Here is a 23,483-nt window from a genome sequence, read left to right on the forward strand (position 1 = left end):
GATAGATGTAGTTATGCTGACAGAAGACAGTAGCATCGACCAACCCTGAGTGTAGCTAGTCTTGCCCTAAAGCAAGAGACTTACAGCATTGAATGACAGAGCTGTCCAATAATATGAAGTGGTTGCAACTAATTGATCTGTTTTACAGGGATAGTAGCAACCAATACGTAAAGACCTGAATTTAAACTGATACAGCTACATTGGTGGAAACGCTTGTGGGGTCACTTCTTTATCTATAAGAGAGGATTTTTTAAGGTTAGCTTAAATTAACTAGGAACAGGTTTAAACTAAACCAAAATTAACAGCTCAACTTGAAATATGAATCTCTACGCAGAGGTTTGCACTGGTTTAACTATGTCAGTTTATAAACAGATTTATGTTAAAAACTGTTACACTTTTCCCATGTAGACAAGGCCCAAGTGAGACAAAAATGTACTAGATTTTTAGCCCACAAAACATAACACTTTAGTGAAAGGAATGAAGAAACCAGACTACCTCAAAAAACTTGTGAGGTAACAAGCAATTCATTCACCCCAAAAACTATAACAATAATGTATGTTTTTAAAATGCTGGGTTCCCCCACCCATTGATTAAATTTCAGCAATAGATGGGGAATTTCTTATTTTGGTTTTCCTTCTGTCTCAAGGAGATTATTTTAGTTGGCAGGCATCAAAGCGTACCCAGTGTGCAAACCAAATCTGAAGAGGTGCCACTGCAGCTAAAAATACATGAAACATGAAAGTTTCACCAAATGTGATACTTATGGTTCAAGGACCCAATCCAAGAGTCCTTATCCAGCACAACTAATGGAAGTTTTGTTAAATTTATACAGGTGGAAATCCCAACCTAGGTTAGAATTAAAGATTCTGCCCTCCTTGCCTTTCCCTGCAAGGTACTGAATGCCTTTAACTGCCCACTGAAGTCAGCTAGGCATCAAGAGTGCCCAGCACCTCAGAGGACCAGATAATTTCCTAGGTATTTCCTAAATACAACAGTGAAAAACTGCAATTGAATCTTCTTTAGAAAATGAATATCCAACCTCTAGGAAGTGAAGGATAAAAGTTGAAACCCCAACACTATCCTAAAACATTCTGAATATTAACAATGTGACTTAAAGCTGTTCAGGTCTATAACTCCAAATACTACGGGGCCAAATTCTGCTTATATTTAAGTTATCTATAGCAAGAATCCTGTTTTCAGGCACAAATGTAGCCTATTAATATCATTTAAGTACTGCAGCTGGCTGGTGGAACAAAAAACTGTTAGATTGCTGGATATGCCCAGAAGGCAAACTGCCCAGCACTTCTTTTTGTATCTTCCATTGGTTACTGGTAGCGAGCGGGAGAGGGGGAGGGAGGGGATGTAACAGAACCCTGTTCATTAATTTATTATTATTATTATTATTTTTAAAAGAGGACAATTCCCCCATCTGCACACTCACAGAGAGACATAAAACCAGCAAAGAACATACAAATAAGCCCAGTGACAGAGGGTCCCTCCACTGACACTGTTCCCTTGTGCATTGACTAGGCATAGTTATTGGGAGACTTGCAAAAACAAGCCCCTATGTTGGGGGTGGAAGGAGGTTTTTTCTTAGAGAGACATTGAACCCTACTTTTTGTCTGAAATATTTTTTAATCTACTACAAATTGAGTCATTTGTCATATCTAACATAACACATTCAGTAAAATTATAAACAATGCACATTCCTGATTATTTCAGTTATGTACATGTTGCAGCTTGTGTGTGTACTTAAACAGTGCAGGCCAGACATTTTGGAAGATTTAAAACTTTAGGGGATTTTTTTTTTTGCTTCAGTGCAGGACTGTACATATTTGTAGTCACTGGGAAAGCAAGAGCAACCTTCTGAGTCAATGGAGAAAAGTCACACCTAATGCCTTTTAAATAATGCATTTGGGTTCACCCCACCTGCTCTTGCTTGACATGCAGCAATGCCCCTGACCTTATCCCCTCTTCATAAGCTACTTGCTTTCCAGAGAGCAACAGCTATTTACAGAGAAAGCATTATATTGGCCATGAACATCTGCCAACATTAACAACAATATTTGTAGGATCAGCCTCCATTACACCAGTTTATGCATGTGCATTTTCAGAGCAGTATGTTGTAAGCCAAGCATGCAGAACTCATTAGCAACAAAATGACTCTAGCAACTAGTTCTCCACACAGTATATTGAAAATGTACTTTATATGCTGAACATATCTAAACCTGAAATTGGCAGAACTTCACTTTAATAAAATGTGAATGCCTTGAAGCCTTTACTGGAAGGTGTTAAAGAAAATTACATTGCTCAGTAAGGAAAAAAAATTGAGCTTTTCACTGGCAGTTTTTGTAAGACTGGGCAGCAGATGCTGAAGGCCAAAAGGCCTGACTTTAAATAAATGTCATCTTCAGTATTTCAAACCCAAAGTGTTCAGTCATGAGTCAGGCCTCAAAAAAATCATGACATTTTAAGAACCGTTTTTTTTTTTTAATCTTCTGGTGTTGTAGCATTTGGGGTTCATGTGTTGAAACTTCTCTCTACAATCATTACAGCTAGAAACTTTTAAGAAAAATGAAAGCTGATATTCAGAACTAGTAACACATGTTAAAAAGAAAACAAAAAACATAAAAACCCACCACCACCAAATTCATGATAATTGCAAGTTGCCAGTACTACCACTTTCACTACCAGCAAGTACCCAAAGCTGAGTATTTGACAAGTTCTAAGATATCATGCCTCTAAAATGACTTTTCCCCCACTGATATCATGAACAAAGCATCAATAGCAGTTTTCGAGTGCAGCAGTCTAACCCAAGATCCTTTCCCCCCCCCCCCCCAAGATATTTGGGAAGGAGATGATGAGAAGCATAGCTAAACTATTAAGAGAACCCAAGATGATTTTAATATAGTCTTTACAAAGCAACATTACCCTTTACATTTCAAATAAAGGTATGTGTGTGTTATGTGGAGATAAATATAGAGCTTGTTTTTGTACAATGATTGTACAAGCTCATTAGAGTATCTAATTTCCAATATTCGCAAAAAAACAGGCAAGTTATAACTTTACACCAAAGCGAGTCAGGTCAAGATTTCCTTTGTCTTATAGGCTAGGTTATTACTATCTTCCTTGTTAGCAATAAAGCTTGGAGACTCGAACTGGATCTTTCAGAGGAAGCATTCCTACGTTCCCAGCATTGTCATCTATCAGAATTTTATCACAAAACTCACGATATCTGCATTTTTTTAGCCCCCCACTCTTAGAAGCTTGTTATTACATGAGAATCTCAGCCCCCATAGTTGCAAAGAAAACCCTGAAAATGTGACCAGGGCGCACCCTGAAGGCTCAGAAGCCAGAAGGCAAATAAAGAGAATCAAAAACAAAACAGGTTTCAGAGTAGCAGCCGTGTTAGTATGTATTCGCAAAAAGAAAAGGAGTACTTGTGGCACCTTAGAGACTAACAAATTTATTTGAGCATAAGCTTTCGTGAGCTACAGCTCACTTCATCGGATGAGCTGTAGCTCACGAAAGCTTATGCTCAAATAAATTTGTTAGTCTCTAAGGTGCCACAAAAACAAAACAAACACCACACACACACACACACACACACACACACACACCAAGAAAAGCCACTTTTTTAGTCAGTCTCAAAATTTTTGAATACCTGGGTTGGCAATACTGGATCCCAATCCTGCAAATATTCATACAACTTTACAGGAGAAAGTGCTTGAGGAGCAGGGCCTCAGTCACTGAAATGAAGGGCTACTACCTCTAGAAGAGGTATTCAGATATAGAGCTAGGTGAAATTATTTGGCCAAAACATTTTTTCAACAAAGTTACAGATTCGGCAACACTGAAATGTTTCATTAATTTGTTTGAGTTTTACTGAATTGTTAGTGTTACAAAAATCACCTTTTATTTTGATATTTTCCTAATGAGATGCTTCTATTTTTCAGTTCAAAACGACTTTTCATTTTGAAGTTTCCTTCAATTTTATTGAGTTTTCAAAAATGTTAAAAAATATTTTTGAAAGTTGGTTTTAATTTCATTTTTGAGAATTGCCAGCAAATCAAATAAAACATCCAATATTCCGAAAGCTTTGTTCATATCTCCCAGCCTTCCTTTCCAGTTTTCCTGCTTTCAGTTCTCTCTTCTTGCCAAAAAAACGTATCCTGCATTCTTTTTAGTTTATATACTCTTCAGGGAAAGTCAAGTTTTGTAACTTGTCTAACATATTTAGCTTGTGGCAAAACACTGTGTTTATCAGAATATATAAAAAACAAACAGTAATTCTAAATATCCTCCCTATCCTCTTTTCCACACTCTTTCAGCTCACTGACAAACTACAACTAGAAACAATTTTGTATGAAGTTTTCATGGCAGTTAAGTCAAAACTTGCATAAGGTGATGGCCCCTTCATGTATCAAACCTATCTCAAACAAACATTTATGTGATCTGCAGCATTACCCACGTACACAGTAAACTAGGGCAATTAATAAACTGACTCCCTGAATCAAGATAAGATATCCAACAGAAAATGACTTCCCTGCTCTGGAAGGCCTATATGCTCTTAAAAGATAGGCAGACAGACCCACACAGGAGCAGAGCTTAGAAAGAAACGATGACAATTATTCGGCCCTCTTTAAGGGCTCTTTGGGAGTTTTGCCCCAGTAGTGAGTTCAGGATAGGTCCCTTTGGTCATACTAAATGGCTGAAATTCCAAGTCTTTCCCCATGCAGTACAGATGTTGATTTAGCAATAGCCTTTAACAGTGCTATGGCCTACCATACGTCAATATTTTCCTATTACACAATGACTTCCAAATGACCTGAATGAGCTATTTGATTACATTAATCCCCTTATTAAAGGCCCTCTTCTTAACTTCTCTGAGGTCCCTTCATTTTATCCTACAGCAACAATTGTACATTGTAAACATATAATTCTCCGCTACTGTGTAAAAAAAAAAATAAAATAAAAATCCAACTTTTTATTTTAATCATCATGAATATAAGTACTTCTACAGTATTATGACCAAGGCCATTTCAAACACTTCTGCCAATTCAAATACATAGCACTTCTTTATATTAAAAGATCAGTTGACTAGAGAAAGGTGAGGTGGGCAGGCATGAGGGATACAAGGATGGAGACAGATTTGCTGTGGGTAGGAGTTGCTGGGGCTCCTAGAATAGCTCAATCAGGACCTCTATGAAGCTGTCAAAGATAATAAGGGAGAATGCGAGAGGAAAACAGTGGCAGCAATAGCCAGAAAGGAACAGGGACTCGGAGGAAGTCCCCTGGTGGGACAGAAGGTAAGGGAGCTAGAGAGGATATTGATTTCCCCCTTCTCCCTCCCACAAACCAAAGCCAAGCCAAACATTCCCTTCCCTACAGCTGCAATCTTTCATGCCTGCCTGGGTGTTTTGGGAGAGAAAGAGGTTCTTTCAATACTGAGTAGAATAGGGGGCAAAGAGGCAAGCAGGCTTTGGGTCCACAGCACTGGCTCAGTGCAGCTTTCTCCAAACCCTCTTTACTCCTCATGCGTCCTATAAAAAGTGAACTAGGCATAAAATACCAACTCAGCCTCCTTGTAGGGATCACTTTCTATCCAAGACTCTCTGCAACAGCAGGTTCTGTAGCATCTCATAACTGACCCAGATTAGAAGGATAGGTAGTCATCCTCTAACTGGTATTCACTCAGTATGTCAGGAAACCAAATTTCCATGGAACTCAGGAAATAGTGCTGCTGAGTTGTATCTTAGATGCATTTTTTTTCTGCACTAAATATTTGGTATGACATGTACTTAAGTTATTCAGATATATAACATATGCTAATAAAGTTTTGAAAGCCTTAAAAACTCTCTGATCTATTAGAAGAGGTGGACAAACTATGGCCCGCGGCACCATCCTGCCCGACCCTTGAGCTCCCGGCCAGGGAGGCTAGCCCCCGGTCCCTCTCCTACTGTGCTCCCTCTCCCGCAGCCTCACCTCACTGTGCGGCCAGCTCTCTGGGTGGCGGGGCTGCGAGCTCCTGCAGGGCAGCGTGGCAACGTGGCTGGCTCTGGCCAGGCGGCGTAGCTGCCAGTCCTGCTGCTCTGAGCAGCATGGTAAGGGGGTGGGGAATGGGGGGATTGGGGGCTGGATAAGGGGCAGGGGGCCCCGGTGGGCAGTCAGGGGACAGGGAGCAGGGGGCGGTTGGATGGGGCAGAGGTTTGAGAGTGGGGAGAGGTTGGATAGGCGTGGGAGTCCCAGTGGGCCTGTCTGGGGGCGGGGTGTGGATAGGGGTTGGGGCACTCAGGGGACAGGGGGGCATTGGATAGGGGGTGGGATCCGAAGGGGTTGGTTAGGGATGGGGGGGTTTCTGGGAGGGGGTGGTCAAGGGACAGGGAGCAGGGATGGGTGAATGGGTCAGGGATTCTGATAGGGGCAGTCAGGGGAGGAAAGTGGGGGGGACAGATAGGGGGCAGGAGCTAGGCTGTTTGGGGAGGCACAGCCTTTCCTACCCAGCCCTTCATACACTTTTGGAACCCCGATGTGGCCCTCAGGCCAAAAAGTTTGCCCACCCCTGTATTAGAATCTCAATATATTACTGTACTATCATTCACAATTTGGGACACTGGAACTGCACACTTGTTAGTTTGAAACCTCACATCTGTTACTGAATGTGACATTTAAAGTGGCTTACCAAGTATCCTATTTAATAACAATCACAGGGACATAAATAGAACACACACAATGCCTCTTTTAGTGGACGTTGTATTTTCTTGTATGTATTTTCTTTATTATTTTACTAAAAACAATGACCATGGTACTAAGTTGTTGTCTCAGTTTATATTACTGCATGCTGCAAGAAAACTGCTTAGTGCAAAATGCCAAGGTTGTGTGCAGCACAATATAAAAAGACCAAATGTTTTCGAGTGCAAAGTTGGTTATTTTAAACAGCAAACACTGGCATGCTATCCGCCCCTTTAAATATCAAGGAGTTTTAAAATTCAATAAGAAAAAACTACAAGTACACCAAGGGATAAGAGCCTCAGCTGGAGTCAACTTGTTAGAGCTTCAGCAGCTTCAGTGGAGCTATGACAACTTGTACCAGTGGAGGATGTGTCTCAAAATGCCTGTTTAATGTGCTAAATTAAAATTTGAGAAGAAAAACTGTACTTTCCAGGAAGAACTCCATAATAGACCTCTGATAAAAAACAAACACCCTTCTTAATTCTAGAAACTGACCTCAGTTATACTAACATAGTTAAAGAAAAATCACAACATGAACAGTTAAAAGAAAATCTAAAGTAAAATGCATTATTGTAAGTGACATTTTCTTTTAAAGTGACACTTCAATACCTTTTCACTAGATTGCTCTACAAATCACTTTCCATGTGATATTACCATTTCAGTAACCCTAAACTCTAACTTAAATCTGTTATGTGGTTTGACTGCCATTTCCTCTGCACATTTTCTCAGCCAAAACAAGTAGTGTACATATATAAATTGATGGCACAATACCAAGTTTTTACTGTCACAAGTTTGCGATGGCCAGGTTACTCACATACGTGGTGGAACCGTTAGCAAGACTTCCTAAGCAAGTAGAAATAGGAATTCACTCTGCATCATCACATAGATTTTGAGAAGAACATGGAACAAAATAAGCCTCTCTCTGCTTTTTCATCTTTGGAGTACACCAGCAACTATTGTTCAATTATGATGTTGTACAACATTGAATCCATGAATCAATTCACATAATGATTTGAAATGTATTCAATTTGTCAAATACAAGAGGCACATATATGGCCTACATAAATTTACCCTGGAGAAAAGACAAGACAATGCCTTTGAGTTGTATTACTATATGTAGTATGTCAAAAAGTATTCTCCCTCTCATTGTAACATGATTTGAAAGAAGGATGCAATAGTGTCTAGAAATAAAGTCTTATAACTACAGTGCAGATTTTTATCATGTTATGTCTTCTGATCACAATTCTGGGCAGTTGTTAAAGGTGCAACTCCCTATCAGCATTACAGTAATCCCTCCTCCTGGGGGATGGATACATTGAAGTAACGCCTATGTATTTTTTATGCCTAAAACTAGACTTTAAAACAAGTTTTACGATCAAGTAGTGAGTGTCTTCTAAATTTTAACATTTTGTTGTCGTGCACAATAAGCATAATAAGTGCACATTCAACCATCTAATCTTTTTTTAGGTCACTTCTCTCATAAAGTACTTTCTAATGCAATAAAGTAAGTTTATTCTTTTATATATATTTGACTCCAGGAGTCAGATGTTGGACCCACCACAGTAAAAAGACAAAAAACTCACCATGACTTTCGATAGATGCAGGATTAGGCCTAAAGTTTTGGCTAAAAATCACATGTAACGGGGTAGTCACCCCGCTCCAGTCCTGAAGGGGTTAAAACAGCCCTGGGAGAGGGCTGCCCTGGGGAGCCAATAGTAAATAGGAGCCTACAGAGGGCTGGGGAAAAGGAGTGAAAGCAGCAAACCTAGGCTGATTGGGGAAACAGCCACACTTCGGGCAAGCTCAATTAGGGCCCAGCTGGCCCTGATAAGAGGGCTGTGGGCCAGAAACTGGAGAAGTCTTATTCTAGCTTTGGAGTGGGAAGGACTAGCTACCTGGGAGCAAGGTACCTGAAGTGGAGTAGTGCTGGGGAAAGGCAATGATGAGTAGCCATTACAGACTGCAATCTGCCCCAGTGAACAGGGGCTAGATGATGACTAGCAATAGCCACTGAGGCAAGGTGGGTTTAGAGCAGAGGTAGGCAAACTACGGCCCCACGGGACCGTCCTGCCTGGAACCTGAGCTCCTGGTCCAGGAGGCTAGCCCTGGCCCCTTCCCTGCTGTCCCCCCCCTCCCCCACAGCTATGCTGCCGTGAGGGCAGCGCTCTGGGCAGCAGGGCTGCATGCTCATGCTGGGCAGTTTGTCTGGCTCTGGGCAGCACAGCTGCCAGACATGCTGCTCTGAGCAGCATGGTAAGGGGGTGGGCACTGGGGGGTTTGATAAGGGGCAGGAGGTCTTGGGGGAACAGGGTGCGGTTGGATGGGGCATTGGTCCTGGGTGGTCAGGGGATGGGGAACATGGGGCAATTGGATAGGGCAGAGGTTTGGGGGGTGGGGAACAGGAGGACTTAGACAGGGGGTGGGGTCCTGGGGGGATGGTTAGGGGTGGGGATCTCAGGAGGGGGTGGTCAGGGGACATGGAGGGGAGCTTTGGATGGGCGAGTTCTGAGGGGGGGCAGGGAGTGGGAAGGGTCAGATGGGGTGGGGGCCAGGCTGTTTGGGGAGGCACAGACTTCCCTACCTGGCCCTCCATATAGTTTCGCACTCCGATGTGGCCTTTGGGCCAAAAAGTTTGACCACTCGTGGTTTAGAGGGTTGGGGATTCCCCTGGGTGTGGAGAACCAGAGTGTGGGGGTACTTCCGGGGCAGAACCCAGAGATAAAGGGCACCAGAGTCCGGGAGGGACACGGGGGGCCTGAAGCAGGTGAGACACTGGCTGGCAGAGGGTGCTCCGAAGTGGGAAAAGAGGTAATTCCCAGATGACCAGCAAGAGGTGCCGCATCAGTGAGTCATTGCTTTGCTATGCCACATTTTTGCTACGAAACCAAACGAAACCCCACCAAATAGTTCTACTGAACAATATTAGCCATAAAAGAGGATTAAATCTAACTTTAGTAAGATGTAGTTTACATGACACATCATTAAACAGTTGACCATAAAGGCATAATTTGGCTGGCTTGTTTGACAAATTCTTATGCATGGAAAAAATATATCCCTACGGTGATTTAAATGAGTTCTCAATGAAATCATCATGAATATTGCATTCAAGGGCCTTACAACATCCACTATCCAATTAATCATGTGATAGTAAGTATAAAAATTACAAGACTAACTCCAAACAGCAGTTCTCACCATCAAAACTAAGAACTGGGTTGAGGTAGAAATCAAATACAGCCTTTAATATTCTGCATACTAAAGCATAAATCAAGTCACTTAACTCTTGAAAAAGTTCTATTTTGGAAACAAAAACATTAAACACACCTTTTAAAAACCATTACATCAACCAGATCGACACCAGAGGGCCTAAAAGTAATAACTTAAAAAGAGAACCCAATCCCCCCACTACCATCTTCTATTCTACCTCTTACATGAGAGCCACTGGAGCTGCTCTCAAACTCACACAGAAATAAATTCTCTTATAAACTGGATGCTTTTACTAGTCAATACATAATGACTGATCAGAGATGATGAGGCACACATCACATTTCTTTAGTCCATAATTTCTTTTATTCATTTTGGGATCCCTGCTTGGATGTTAAGACTAGACATTCTGCTCCAGTCTTCAGCATGCCAGTAATGCTGGTTTAAGTGAGCAAGGCTGACAACTCTAGTGCTTGTCCTCTAGTTCTCCTCATTCATAAAAGGTAACCACTGAACTTCAAGTAGAAGGAAGAGAAATTTCTTTTTTCATAAGATTTTTCTCCTGAGAGCTCTTTTCTCAGTCAGCCTTTTCATTTAGTTACTTTTATCACCAAGAAAATCTCTAACTCTGGCAGTCTGAAATCAAAGCTAAGTACTAATCTTTGCTTAAGCAAAGAACAATACAACCTCTCTAGCATAAAAGAAATTTCAGATTTTTTTAAGAAGTGTTGATAAAGTCGTTATGATCCAACATTATATAATGTAACCACACTATGTGCATTATTAATCTAACATGCCATTTACTCTACATGTGTTACATCCAGAGTATAGTATGTAGCAGTAAGGATGAGTCCACTTGTTTGGATCCAAACTTGACTTTTTTTTTTTTTTTAAATATAGGAGAGATTTAAAGTACAAAGAGACTCTCTCTCAGCTCTGCTTCCTTAGTTCATCCAGGCCCTAAAAGTACCACAAGAAAGGAAATTCCCAATGATTCCTGACCTGAATATCTTGCAAGCAGTACTGGGTTTACAGTAGTGCCAGGGCCACATGCAGAAGGGGCCTATAACCAGTACTGGAGGCAGCCCAGGCTGGGAGCTCCGTTTGGCCGGGCTGCTGAGCGCACCTGGTACTGGGGTAGCCGCCTCCTGTGCTCCCCAGAGGCTTCGGCTGGACTTTGTGGCTGGCAGCCAGATGCATTGTTGCCCAGGGAGGGGAAGCAAGGTGCCCACTGAGCCCCTCTCCCTGCCTGGAATGACTCAGGCTCCAGTGGCTGGGGGCTGTGGCTCAGCTTCTTGACTGCACTCCTGTCTTTGCGAGATAAGGTGCAGGGAAGACAGCAGGAGTCTGGGAGAGGGAGAGCTCAGCAGCCTGGCACGGGCTAGGGGCACTGGCCCTCTGAGTTCACTCCAACCATGGGCAGGACTTGAGCTTCCAACTTTCTCAGTGCCCAGGCCTGGTGAGAGGGAAGTGATCACTCACTAGGCGCCTCATGCTCTGGTTGGAAGGGTGCCATCTCTCAGCAAGGCACAGGGCCATGTGCCTGCTGAGCACCCATGCACAGTCCACCTCCCCAGGGTATGGGTGACCTAAGCAAGTTGGTTAGAAGTCCCAGAGACTGTCTGATCCGCTCTGCTCCCCTCCCTCCCTGGCTTCCCAAACATGCAGCCCCAAGCTCCCTGACTCCTGAGCGGAATATTCAGCAAGGGGGACTCAAGGGGATGGGGAATGCTCCTTGTCAGAGAGAGAGAGAAGTTTTGATTTGTGCCGTGACATGATCTGTGACCTTTTAAGAAGCAGCTGCATGACCCTTGGCTTATTTATGGGGAATGAGAAGAGTGCGATTGCTCCTGAAATCGTATTTAATGCAGATGAGTATGATGGAGTTATTGTATTGCAACCAGGCACGGAGAGGAGTGCGTTTCCTTTTCTCTCTCTGCTGTGTTCCCATGAGCATTTTCTGTTGAGCACTTAAACTTGCTTTAAAATAACTGTATTTCACTTCACACTGAATGGCCTAGGCCCAGCATATCTCAAAGACTGCCTGAAGCTCCAGGATGAAGATCATGATTTACAACGTTGCTCATCAGGCACAAGGTAATTTTCTCCCCGTAGGGTAAAGCTTGTCTGTGTGGGAGACAGAGCTTTTTCAGGGGCTGGTCCAAGATTGTGGCATGAAACTTTCACAGGATTGAAGGACCATCACAAACCACACCACTTTCAGCTGCAAGTGCAAGGGCCTTGTTAGCGGTTTTTACCCACCAGGTTTTATTTTGTATTTGTTCTTTTATAATTTATTTTATTTTTTCCCCTAGGGCTACCACTGCTGGTACCCTAACGGCAGCCACCTCCATCTGCAACTGAAACTTGTAAATAAACCTGTGCACCTATGTCAAAGACAACTTCTGTGTCGATCTCCTGTCTGTTACAATAATTTCTCATGGGGGGGGCCCACAAATATGTTTTGCGCCGGGCACACAAAAGGTTAATCTGACCCTGCTTGCAAGCGACTCTGTTACTCAGATTTCCAAACTAAAAATATTCACAGGGGATTGGGATGAACTGTGGGGTTCAGGAATTCAAGCCAACCAATTGGAGGGTGTCTCAGCACTAGTTACTGTACATCACTGTAGGGGGGCAATTGCCCCACTCCTAAAAAGATAGGCTGATTGGGTGGCAGCTTTGCTAATCAGGCCACAGCTGACCCCAATAAAAGGGCTGAGGGCAGAGCTGGGTCAGAGTCAGTCTCTAGAGAGAGAGAAGGACCTAGCTGCCTGAAGGAGCAAGGGTACCTGAGGCTGAGCAGTGCTAGGGAAGGGCAAAGGAGCTGGGGAGTCCACCTCCCCAGGGTATGGGTGACCTAAGCAAGTTGGTTAGAAGTCCCAGAGACTGTCTGATCCGCTCTGCTCCCCGCCCTCCCTGGCTTCCCAAACATGCAGCCCCAAGCTCCCTGACTCCTGGCAACTCCCCAGGCTGAGGCCTTGGGTAAGGCCTAAGAAGGTACTGGGGCTGCAGAGGGGCAGCCCGGGCATAGACAGAGGTAGCTGGTCCAACCCCCTTGCCAATGATGAGTGGGCCATTATGGACTGCAGTTTGCCCTAGTGAGAGGAAGATAGATGATGACTGGCAGTAGCCACTGAGGCAAGGGGGGTGTAAAGGGTTGGGGGTCCCCTGGGAAGGGAGACCCAGTTTTTGGGGGATAAGGGGCACTGAGGTCCAGCAAGAACACAGAGGCAGGCAAAACACCAGCCAGCCGAGGACACTCTGAGGCTACAAAAGAGCTAATTCCCAAATGACCAGCAGGAGGCGTCACGCCGGTGAGTCATCGCTTCACTACAATCACTAATGCTAGAATGTAGTAAAACTGATGGACACAAATAGTACCTTCAGACCAAGGATCTTAAAGTACTTGTAAAATAAGGTAATTTACCCTTCTTTGTAAAGTAGAAAAAATGGAGGCAAAGAATTTAAGGTGACTAGGCGAGACAATAGCTGAATGAGGAAAAGCAGCAGCCATGTCTCCTAAACACCCCCTCTCTCATTCTAATTAGCAGATAGCAATATATCCCCATCCACAGCAAAAGTAAAAATATAAGACAGAGAATCTGTTTTAGCATGTTAACAGATTAGATAGTGAGAGACTCCAAGAGGGCCCATCCACAAGATGGGCTAAAAACCAGCTAAAGTTAACCTCACCAATTTTTTTTTTTTTAAAGGGACATTATTTGCAGAAGAGTACAACTCCCCTACTGGAAAAGTAGAGGCCTTTATTCCTAGTCTTACACTTACCCATGCAGATGTGGTTATATCAAACCCATTGCTTCTTAGTGAGATATGTATAAAGAAAAACCTAGCCATAGTTACAAACTTTCTCACTCTGAACAATAATGGAGTTAATAGCTCCATCATTCCTGCTGTAATCACCACAGACAAAGTGAACGAGTTACAGTAGCAATGGTGTCAGCACCATGACAAAATGTCATATCTCACCTTCTTGTCTTATGCTAAGTTGTAAAATAGTGACCAGCTGAGGACAACTTATGGGGACTTAATTAGTATAAAGCAAAGTCTAGGGAGAATTAATGTGAATCAAAACTGAACATGTAAAATACTGACAACTTTACTCCATGCTTAACGCCATCCTATGAGTTATAGGACGTTGGCTGATAGTGAAGGCTGATACTGAGAACTTAATCTACTTGTGAAACAATGTTTCCAAAGCAGGAACTACCTTGACAAATGAAGACCTGACAAACCCATGCAACAAAAAAATGAGTAAGAAAGCAACCATGTCAAATATTCAACACATTTTGAACAGTGATCATATATAATATTTTTACTAGAGAAAAATTAAAAGTGCTGTAGAATAGCGGAAGCTGCTATGACTCTCCTTGGGTTTTAAAAAAAAAAAGTCTTGAGGCATTTATACTGTACTCCTCACAACAGTATCAAATTTACCATTAACCCCAATTTTTTGCTATTTTGACAGTATGATTTTTATAAAATGCCAAGATGTGCTATGAACAGTGCAAAAACATAAGGTGGCATACTTCATCTTTTCACAAACTGATCGTATCTTGGAGATCTTTCAAAGAGTAAATATTAAAAAAACTAAGTTATTTTTGTACAAATAATGGACCACTTAATTAAAAGGAGGGCTTAACAGGTCACATAATTTACTAGCTGATGCACATCTACTCATCTCCCCTCCCCCCCCACTGGTAATAGCTCATCTTAAGTGATCACTCTCCTTACAGTGTGTATGATAACACCCATTGTTTCATGTTCTCTGTGTATATAAATCGCCCCACTGTATTTTCCACCGAATGCATCTGATGAAGTGAGCTGTAGCTCACGAAAGCTTATGCTCAAATAAATGTTAGTCTCTAAGGTGCCACAAGTACTTTTCTTTTTGAGAATACAGACTAACGCGGCTGCTACTCTGAAACCTTTACTAAGATAGTGATTAAAAACAGACTAATGATATTTTATTCACTCCAATAGTCCAACCACTACATTCACTTCGGGCTAGAGAATTTGCAGAGTACTCTCTTTCGTGCTAAGCTAGTCCACCCACAGCAGGCTCTATCTGGAATTCCATAGAGACAAACTTAAAGGAAGACTGCCTGCCTGTGGATCCTACATCTTCATCAACCAACATCAGAAAAGGTAGATATGGGGAACTAAAATGTTGTATGTTGCAATTTGATTCTTCAAGCTACCCTGTTGCTGAAGGTCAGACAAAATTTATTCATATCTCATAAATGGGAAAAAAAAATCAAAGCATATATAAACTGGGTGATTATTTGGAAAACAGCAGCCTGAATTGCAAATGCATGCTCATAAAATATAAAGGTTTGTAGCCCTGAATTTGGAATAGCACAAGTGGTATAGCTCTAAGTGAATTCTGCAATTTATGGGAACTTGTTTGGGACAAGACTTATCACCCCAATATACCCTGTAAATGTCACACGGAAATATTTGAGAAATTTTCTTTTTCTAAAATGGCACGTAAGACATAAATTGGATTTGACATCTTAGTTTGTATTCCTGACAGTTAAGGGACAAGTTCACTGCTGGCATAATTGGACTCAACTTCATTGAATGTGGCCCAAAAACCTATGCTTGAACAACAAAAGTTACATTCTTTGATGTATCCATCATTCTAAAGTAGAAGAGATGCAGTGAAAGGCCCATTTGTCTTTATATTCTAAATCAGTTGTTTTCAACCTGTGGTCATCAGATCCATGGGGCCAGGGGGGTCTGCAGACTATGTCTAATGGGACTGTGAAAAGTGACGAGGAAAATAAAGTTTCAGATTCCAGAAAAGGCATTCTGTTTTCCCGACTGATCAAAAGTATGTGAATAGCTCCACATCTGTGTTTTGACCTGTAAGTGTTGCTGTTACCAAAGGGTGCTAAACTGTGGGCTTCTTTCTCATGCTGCGTCAAATGCCATGCCGAGCATATGCAACGTTTATAGTTGAATTCTATTCAGTCAGTTTTCAGTCTAAAACTTCTATGGTAGTGGTCTGCAGACCACAGGTTGAATTTCCAAAGGAGATCCACACCTCCATTCAGAATGTTTTAAGGGTCCGCAAATGAAAAATGGTTGAAAACTACTCTTCTAAATAGTAAGCAAGCTAACAGATGCTTAAATGTTGCTAATTTGAGTTTGCACAGAAATGGAAGCTTTAACAAAAAACTCTATTACATTATGTATCTATACAAAAATGGATGCCTGAATCTCTCTAATAAGGTCTTAGGAAGAGTCTCTGCCATGAAACTGGATTTTTTTTTTAAATTAATTAAAGGGTCTTTCTGTGATGCATCTACATTCTTCAGACATCACCTCTGCATGGGCCTTCCTTTTCTCTGTTGCTACTTTTAAGCTCCTTGAGCTCTCTTCACCTCTTTATCCAGGTATCTCCCTGGCCTCTGATGTGTCTCTCACCTTTTTTTTAGTCTCTCTTCTACTTCTTTGCACATCATGCTGTTACTGTCAGTTCAGCTTCAGAACAATTTTCAGTCACTTCATTACAAGTGACAGTCATTTAACGAAATATTTTTAAAAGGGCTTCTTAAGGCTTTAGAACTGACACTTCATGAGTCATCTGAAGCATAAACCCTGTGATTCAAGATTAACAACTTTGTTTTCACAATGAGGGCTCTAGGTTTTAACTAGCACCTATCTTTTAGAGCTATGCTACAGAGTTTCCTTTATGCTGTCCTACAAAGTTCTTTCCAATGCTATCCTAAAAAAACCTGTAAAGTGCAATTAGATGATGTAAAGCACTCTCCCCGGCAGCACAGCTCACTGGACATCCACCTGTTTCAGAGATTAGCATGCCACAGAGGAGCAACTTCCCACTCTTTCCAGCTCCTTACAACTATTGCATGTCTACAGCATGGCATTGACATGGATTTATGTGGGCGCAAGAGAAGAGGGAGCATATTATGTTGGCTCTGCTCCTCCCTTTCTGCTACTTTTGGGGATTTTTCCTCCTCCCTTCTATTTGCTTGCCTTCACAACTGCAGTACATAGTTTATTTTATTGCATTGGGTCTCAGCACGAAGCACGGTATTTACTAAACTTGGAGCTGCTCTTTGATTAAATGACAGGTTTCAGAGTTTCAGAGTAGCAGCCGTGTTAGTCTGTATTCGCAAAAAGAAAAGGAGTACTCTAAGGTGCCACAAGTACTCCTTTTCTTTTTGAGGTTTCAGAGTAGCAGTCGTGTTAGTCTGTATTCACAAAAAGAAAAGGAGGACTTGTGGCACCTTAGAGACTAACAAATTTATTTGAGCATAAGCTTTCGTGAGCTACAGCTCACTTCATCGGACTGAATGCATCCGATGAAGTGAACTGTAGCTCACAAAAGCTTATGTTCAAATAAATTTGTTAGTCTCTAAGGTGCCACAGGTCCTCCTTTTCTTTGATTAAAGATATTTTTGTGTAATTCATTTGCTTACCCATAAAAACTCAGCAAAGTTGTTTGTGTAGTCAAAGAATGTTTTCAGATATAAGGCTCTGCTGGAGTTAATGTAATCCTTTCAGTTTAAAAAAGGTTTTATGGTAAATAAAGATCTTGGTCCAACTCTGTGCCAGTGTTTTAGTGGTCTTGCTACCTATGCTATGCTTCCACAGTTGTGATAAGCAGGGTGTTTAAGCTAGAGTTCCCCCAATATCAAGTGATATAGGTTCCTGGCCTCTCAGTTCTGAAACTCACTTCCTCTCTTGTTCTGAGGTCGCCCAAACAAGTTATTTTTGTAAGGTGCATTTTTGGGGGCTGGGGACACACAGCAGGAATGTTGACTAAGGCATGGAAATCAGCGGGTAAAGCTGGTGAGGAAAAAATTCAGACCCATTTTCCAATGGAAAATGGAGTTTCATTTAAATTGAAACTCTTCACAAGATTAGTTTCAATTTTGCAGAAGTTTCATTTTGGAACAAAAAAATCAAAACATTCTGACAATGGAGAAACATCTTATTTCGGAATAAAACATTTTAATTTTTGTTTTGAAGCTTAACGCAACTTGAAACAAAGTCAAATTACACTGTATAAAATAAGAGTCCAAGTTGAAACAAAAGGTCTGAACTGCCCTGACACAAAAAACGCTTAGCGATTTTCCTTTGTGGAGAATTTTGAGAGTGGTGTTCTGATTTGAAATGAAGCTAAATTGCAAAATCCTTTGCAAAACGAACTGTCATCTTTCAGCCAGCGCTAGTTAGGAGATGGGGTATTTTTCCTTTGCTGCAAGGCCTAATTAGTTACTGATGGTCAAAGTTATTAGTTTTGTGGTTAGGGCCCCACTCCTGAAGAGACACGTGTTCCTGAAGAAAAGGAGTACTTGTGGCACCTTAGAGACTAAAATTTATTTGAGCATAAGCTTTTGTGAGCTACAGCTCACTTCATCCGATAAAAAAATTTGTTAGTCTCTAAGGTGCCGCAAGTACTCCTTTTCTTTTTGCGAATTCAGACGAACACGGCTGCTACTCTGAAACCTGTATTCCTGAAGAGAGAAGTATTCCCACTAACTTCAATGAGGCTGCTTGCATGAGTAAAATTAAGCACATACACAAGTGTATAAGAATCTGGTTTTCCATTTGATGCGGTAAGTGTCAATGGCACCTAAGCCCATATCCTCAAGAGGTATTTATATGCCTAACTCCACTTGAAACCAACAGGAGTTAGAAGCCTACAGAGCTCTGAAGATCTTGACTGTACATTCTAGGATAGATGCTTTTTTGGACAGTTGCTTACAAATGTAAAGTAAAATAACAGCCTTTTTCATAAGTGATGAGAACTTGCAATGCTAACTGAAGTCAGCAGGCACTACAAGCACTCAGCATCTCTGAAAAACTAAAATTGCTGACTTGACACATATAGATCCAAAAGCTGCAAGCCCTTATTCACCAAACTAGTCCTTAATTGCCAGACCAATGAGACTACTGAGGCAAGGGCTGGCAGGGTCAAGTCCTATTTTTCTAGCAGTGACTCAACCACTACAGTGAATTCTTGGAGGGCAGAGAGGGGGGCATTATTAGTTCTCTTATTCTTGAAGAAAGATCATAGTAATAAGAGTACACAATGACAAACGCAGAACTGTGATAAGCTCATATGTACAATGCTTTGAACATGTCATAATTTATGCAGAACTAATCCTTCCTAACAACTGAAAATATGACATTCGTGATGTATACACAACATTAAATCATCATGGAGGGACCATGTAGTTTTAACTTGTCTAACTGAATTTTTATTAGACCATAAATCCAGTGAAAATCATATCATGCCTGTGTGTTCATTCTAATCAAGCCCACAGAGCCACTGGCCCCAAAGGTCCTTTTTATACTATGCTCCACTGGTGCACATTTGGAAAACGTTACTTAGATGCTTTGTGCAATGTAATTGTTTAACAATTACAACTATATTAAGACAATTGATTTTACAACTTTCTTTGTATTTTACTCTGAATTTTTATATTAACTGATTTTTTAAAAATCTAATATCAGTGTTAACAGTGAAGTTAAACTACAATAAAGGTTATTTTTTCCATAATATCTTCACTGACAGCTCTGCCTAATATTTTGTTTCATCTCTACATGCAGGTGTCCTTTATTGCCCAATAAGGACTGTACTCAACCACTCTGAAAACTATTTCCTGTTAAGTTATATTAAAGTTTATAATTAAGTAATATCCCCATGCCATTACACTTTTATCAAAAGATAATATAGCATGACTTCAGTTATGTGTCCAGAGCTGAGAGTGCATAATAATGTAAAAGTTAATTACCTCACAGAAGACACCCCGATGAAGGAAATCATTACTATTGCACAAACATGGTATTGAAATGAGTTCACAAATTGATACTTTCTAAGTTATTTTATTGTTAGTGCTTAATACTAATAGACTCACAGAAAAAATCCACAAGAACAATCTGAATATTCCAGTGAGCCTCTCACATGAGTTTACAGAACAACAGGAATGAAAAAAGCTTATTCTACTTTATAACTGAAAAGGCAGCTACTAAGCCACATGACTTTTAATGAAAAAAACTGGTTACTAACTTAACAAAATGTATTAAAAGTGATTTCGTTTTTTTCAAGAGGAACATCAGCAAGACACTTTGTTTTAAAAATTATTCCGATGTAAATATCATATATAATGGACAACCATTAGGTTCAACTATTTTTTCCTTAGAATGTGCATTAAGCATTAAAGGTTTGAGTGAATTCTCTATTATTCCAATTTCTTCTGCACTGATGGCTTGGATGATTTCAACTGGCGGGAGAAAGGTGGGGGGGAACAAGGACACCACTTTTGGTTAACTTTAAAAAAATCACTATTGTTACAAAAACAACTAAAACGGTTATAAAAAATTTTCCTCATATATTTTCCCCTAACTTAGTTTGCTTTGTTCATTTAACAGAACTTTATATACAGTTTTCTATGTGTAAGTGTGTCACAGCAGATGAAAACCTATTTTAAAAAAATTGGAAAATGTGATTGTAAAACCACAAAACTCAGTACGTGAGTGTAGTGTTGGAAACTACTTTCAGTTCATTATTGAAATGGTCTTTATTACAAGTTGACAGTGTCCCTTTAATTTACTGTTCTTTATCTATGGGAGCTAGACAAAACCCTAACAAACCCACTTCCTCTACAAACATATAAGCAAAAGAGCTTCACCTGCAATTGTTCAGAGCATTGGCAAGGGTGTACCAGTTAAAAGATATTTAGAAAACTGGAAAGTATGACAGCCGTTTGGGTGGTTAGAGGAAGGATGTGGGAGGTAAGTAGACTGCATACAGGCAGGAAAGTGACAAGGTCTCTAAAAGCATTTTCAGTACTCTGTACTTTTTTGCAAATCCGCTCTGTTATTAATCATTCTAAGAAATAGAATGTATCAACACGACTAATGAAAAACTGCACTGTGTTCCCTTGCACTTGATGAAAATCTTCTCCTTAAACATCAGCCCCAACTCTCTCTCTCTCCCCCATCACTACCGAATGGATGAGGCTATTATGTTCTCATTTTAGAATTAAAGAAATCCACATGGGGTAGTGGCAAGGAAAGTTATTGAGGCAGTAGAAACCAGATTTAACATTATTAAAGAAACTTTGACTACATATATACTGTAGCTTTGCAGATGCAGCAAAATGTTGGCACCTATGGTGTGGCATTTGGTATCTTTCACTAATCTAAATGTGGCTGGAAAGGAATTGAGAGCAGATCAGCGGCTTCATCTGGGAAGAGAGGATCCTCAGGGCAGGGAACAGAGAAAAGAAACAAGAAACAAACCTCCTTTCAAATCCTACCACCCTTGGGCATTTTGTGTCTTGCTTCACTAAAAGGCCCTTTGTCACACACACAAATCCTATAAAATGTAAAAGGGACAGAGGGTCGTTTTATTTATTATTCCTCCCTCCCCCTTTTTCTCTCCCTTAAATTGCAGCAAAGTAAACCCCCTGTGATGAATCTCACTTACCTCTTTCTAGCTCAGTAACTAATAAAGCCTCAGCCTGCAGTTCAAGAGTTAAAATGGGGGTGGGGACAGCAATGGGACAAAACCAAAACCATGCAAATGGTCCAAAGCAGGAGAAAGGCAGCATGGGTCAGAGGCCCGGCTACACACGAGCATCAATTATTAAGTGATTACATCATAGTTCGTATTTAGCTCCTCTAGAGAGCTTCAGAGCCACAAGAAAATGGAACAGAAGCGTGAATTGATCAAGGCGCACAGCACCACGGGCTCCCCCCGGCAAGCCTGTTATATTCTGCCAGAACTCGCTTACCATCGCCCATCATCCTCACCATCAGCAGGGTCACAACAATCCACCCCCCGGGGCCCCATGATCGCCAGCAACAATAAAGCTTCGGCTTTTCTTGGGGGTCAACTACTACGGGCGGGGGAGCCAAAACCCAAGCGTTTAAGGAAAGATACATACAACGGATGCCGCGGCCTCTCCCCCTCCCCGCCTGGCACCGCTCCCCTTGGCGGGGCTCCAGCGGCACGCCCAGGCCAGGGGGCTCGGGGTGGAGGGCACCTGCAGCAGCGCTGCCCCGACCTCTCCCGAGAAAGCCTCCCGCACACCCACCGACACCCACACAAAGGAAACAACAGCGCAGCGGCCGGCGGCGGCGGCGCAGCAGCATCCCCTCCTCCCCGCTCCCGGGGGCTTCGCTCCCTTACCTGAAGCTCAGCGCGGGGCTGGCGCGGCGAAGCCACGCTCACAGCATCCCCCTGGCGGCCGGGGGCCCGCCCCAGGTGACTCCTCCCCGCCCGCCAACGCCGGCTCTCCCAGGGACCACACGGGCGCAGCAAGGAGCGGGGCGAGCTCCGCGCCCAGGCAGCGAAGACCCCGGGAGCCGAGGCAGCGGCGCGCGGGCTGCAGCCGGGGGGAGGGAGACGGGCGCGCGGGGGCGTCGCTCCTGACTCGCCGCGTCCTCCCCGCCTGAGCGACAGCGGCGGAGCCCGGCTCCGGCTCGCGCGCGCGCGCGCGTTCGCTCGCTCGCTCCCTCCCGCCTGCCCGCCTGCCTGACAGATGGCGCAACCGCAGCCGCGCCCCCGGCCAACTCGCGCTGCTCCGCTGGAGCCGGGTCCCCCCACCGCGGGGGCGGCCCGAGACTGGCAGCCCCAGCCGGCCTATGGCGAGGCACAGCACTGGGGGGCTGCCGCGGTTATTGGCAGGCGGCGGCGGCGGGGGAGGGGCTGGGGTGCGGCGTATGAGGTTGGGCGCCCCCGGCTTGCAGCGGGGTGGGTGTCTAGGTGGGGCCGGTGCCTTGGCAGAGCTGTAGCATGAGGCTCTCCCCGCTGCGCTCCCTCGCCCCAGCGATGCTCCCTTCCCGTTGCGCACGGACGCCCAGGCGGCTGGGGGGCCCCCGGGCGTTCTCCATTCTGACTAGTGATGGTTGGGGGCAGGTAGCCAAGTTCAGAGACGGTTGGAGCAGTGGGGCTGGAAGTAGCGGCGCTGCCGCAGCCCCGGGCTTGAAGTCGTCATAATAAACGCCGAATGTATGGTCTCCCTCATCCGCACCCCCACTGCAAAAATTGTGCCAGCAGCCCTGGGTTGGAGGTTTTAAACCACCCTCTTCTCTCCAGGAAAAATGCAGAAGCGCGGAACTGGGTGCTTGGATAGGCCCCTGGCGGCTTTAATGACCCTCTTCAAATCAAAGCCGGATTCTGGACCATGGCATATTGTAGGGGTTTGGTTAGGGCCCATCCAGACTTCTAATATTTTGCAATGTGAGGTCACAGTGTTGCTGGCTCTTGATATTTTACTGCTCGCTTGAAATATTCGGTGTAAAGCACGAGCGCCTGGTGTCCAGTGATTATATGAGACTGTCAGTTCCCATTTATTTTTTTAAAACAAGCCTCTTGCCCCATGGTGGTAGAGGAAAATATGAAATAAATGTATCCTAAAGCTCCGAAACAAGAATGAAAAGAAAAATAACGCTCTATTCAAACGAACAAACAATTTAGGACATTTGTAGGCTTGGGGCTGGCAATATCTAAGAAAAGACTATCAGTAAAATGTACAGTTCTC

At 42.8% G+C, this 23,483-nt stretch overlaps 1 protein-coding gene across 4 annotated transcripts in view; it reads right to left on the reverse strand.

The window, feature by feature from the left end:
- Nucleotides 1-22,430, reverse strand: part of FYN (FYN proto-oncogene, Src family tyrosine kinase) — a 191,236-nt gene extending 168,806 nt beyond the window's left edge. The window contains exon 1 of one of the 4 annotated variants that reach the window (XM_038394537.2): nucleotides 22,130-22,430. The gene's annotated coding sequence lies outside the window, so the exon portion shown is untranslated. Of the gene's footprint in view, nucleotides 1-21,731; nucleotides 21,797-22,129 lie in introns of those variants that run through there. The other 3 variants (XM_038394540.2, XM_038394539.2, XM_043510848.1) reach the window with 3 other exon arrangements.
- Nucleotides 22,431-23,483: the final 1,053 nt, after the last annotated feature.

The sequence above is a fragment of the Dermochelys coriacea genome, chromosome 3 (genome assembly GCF_009764565.3).
Source record: "Dermochelys coriacea isolate rDerCor1 chromosome 3, rDerCor1.pri.v4, whole genome shotgun sequence".
Lineage (NCBI taxonomy): Eukaryota > Metazoa > Chordata > Testudines > Dermochelyidae > Dermochelys > Dermochelys coriacea.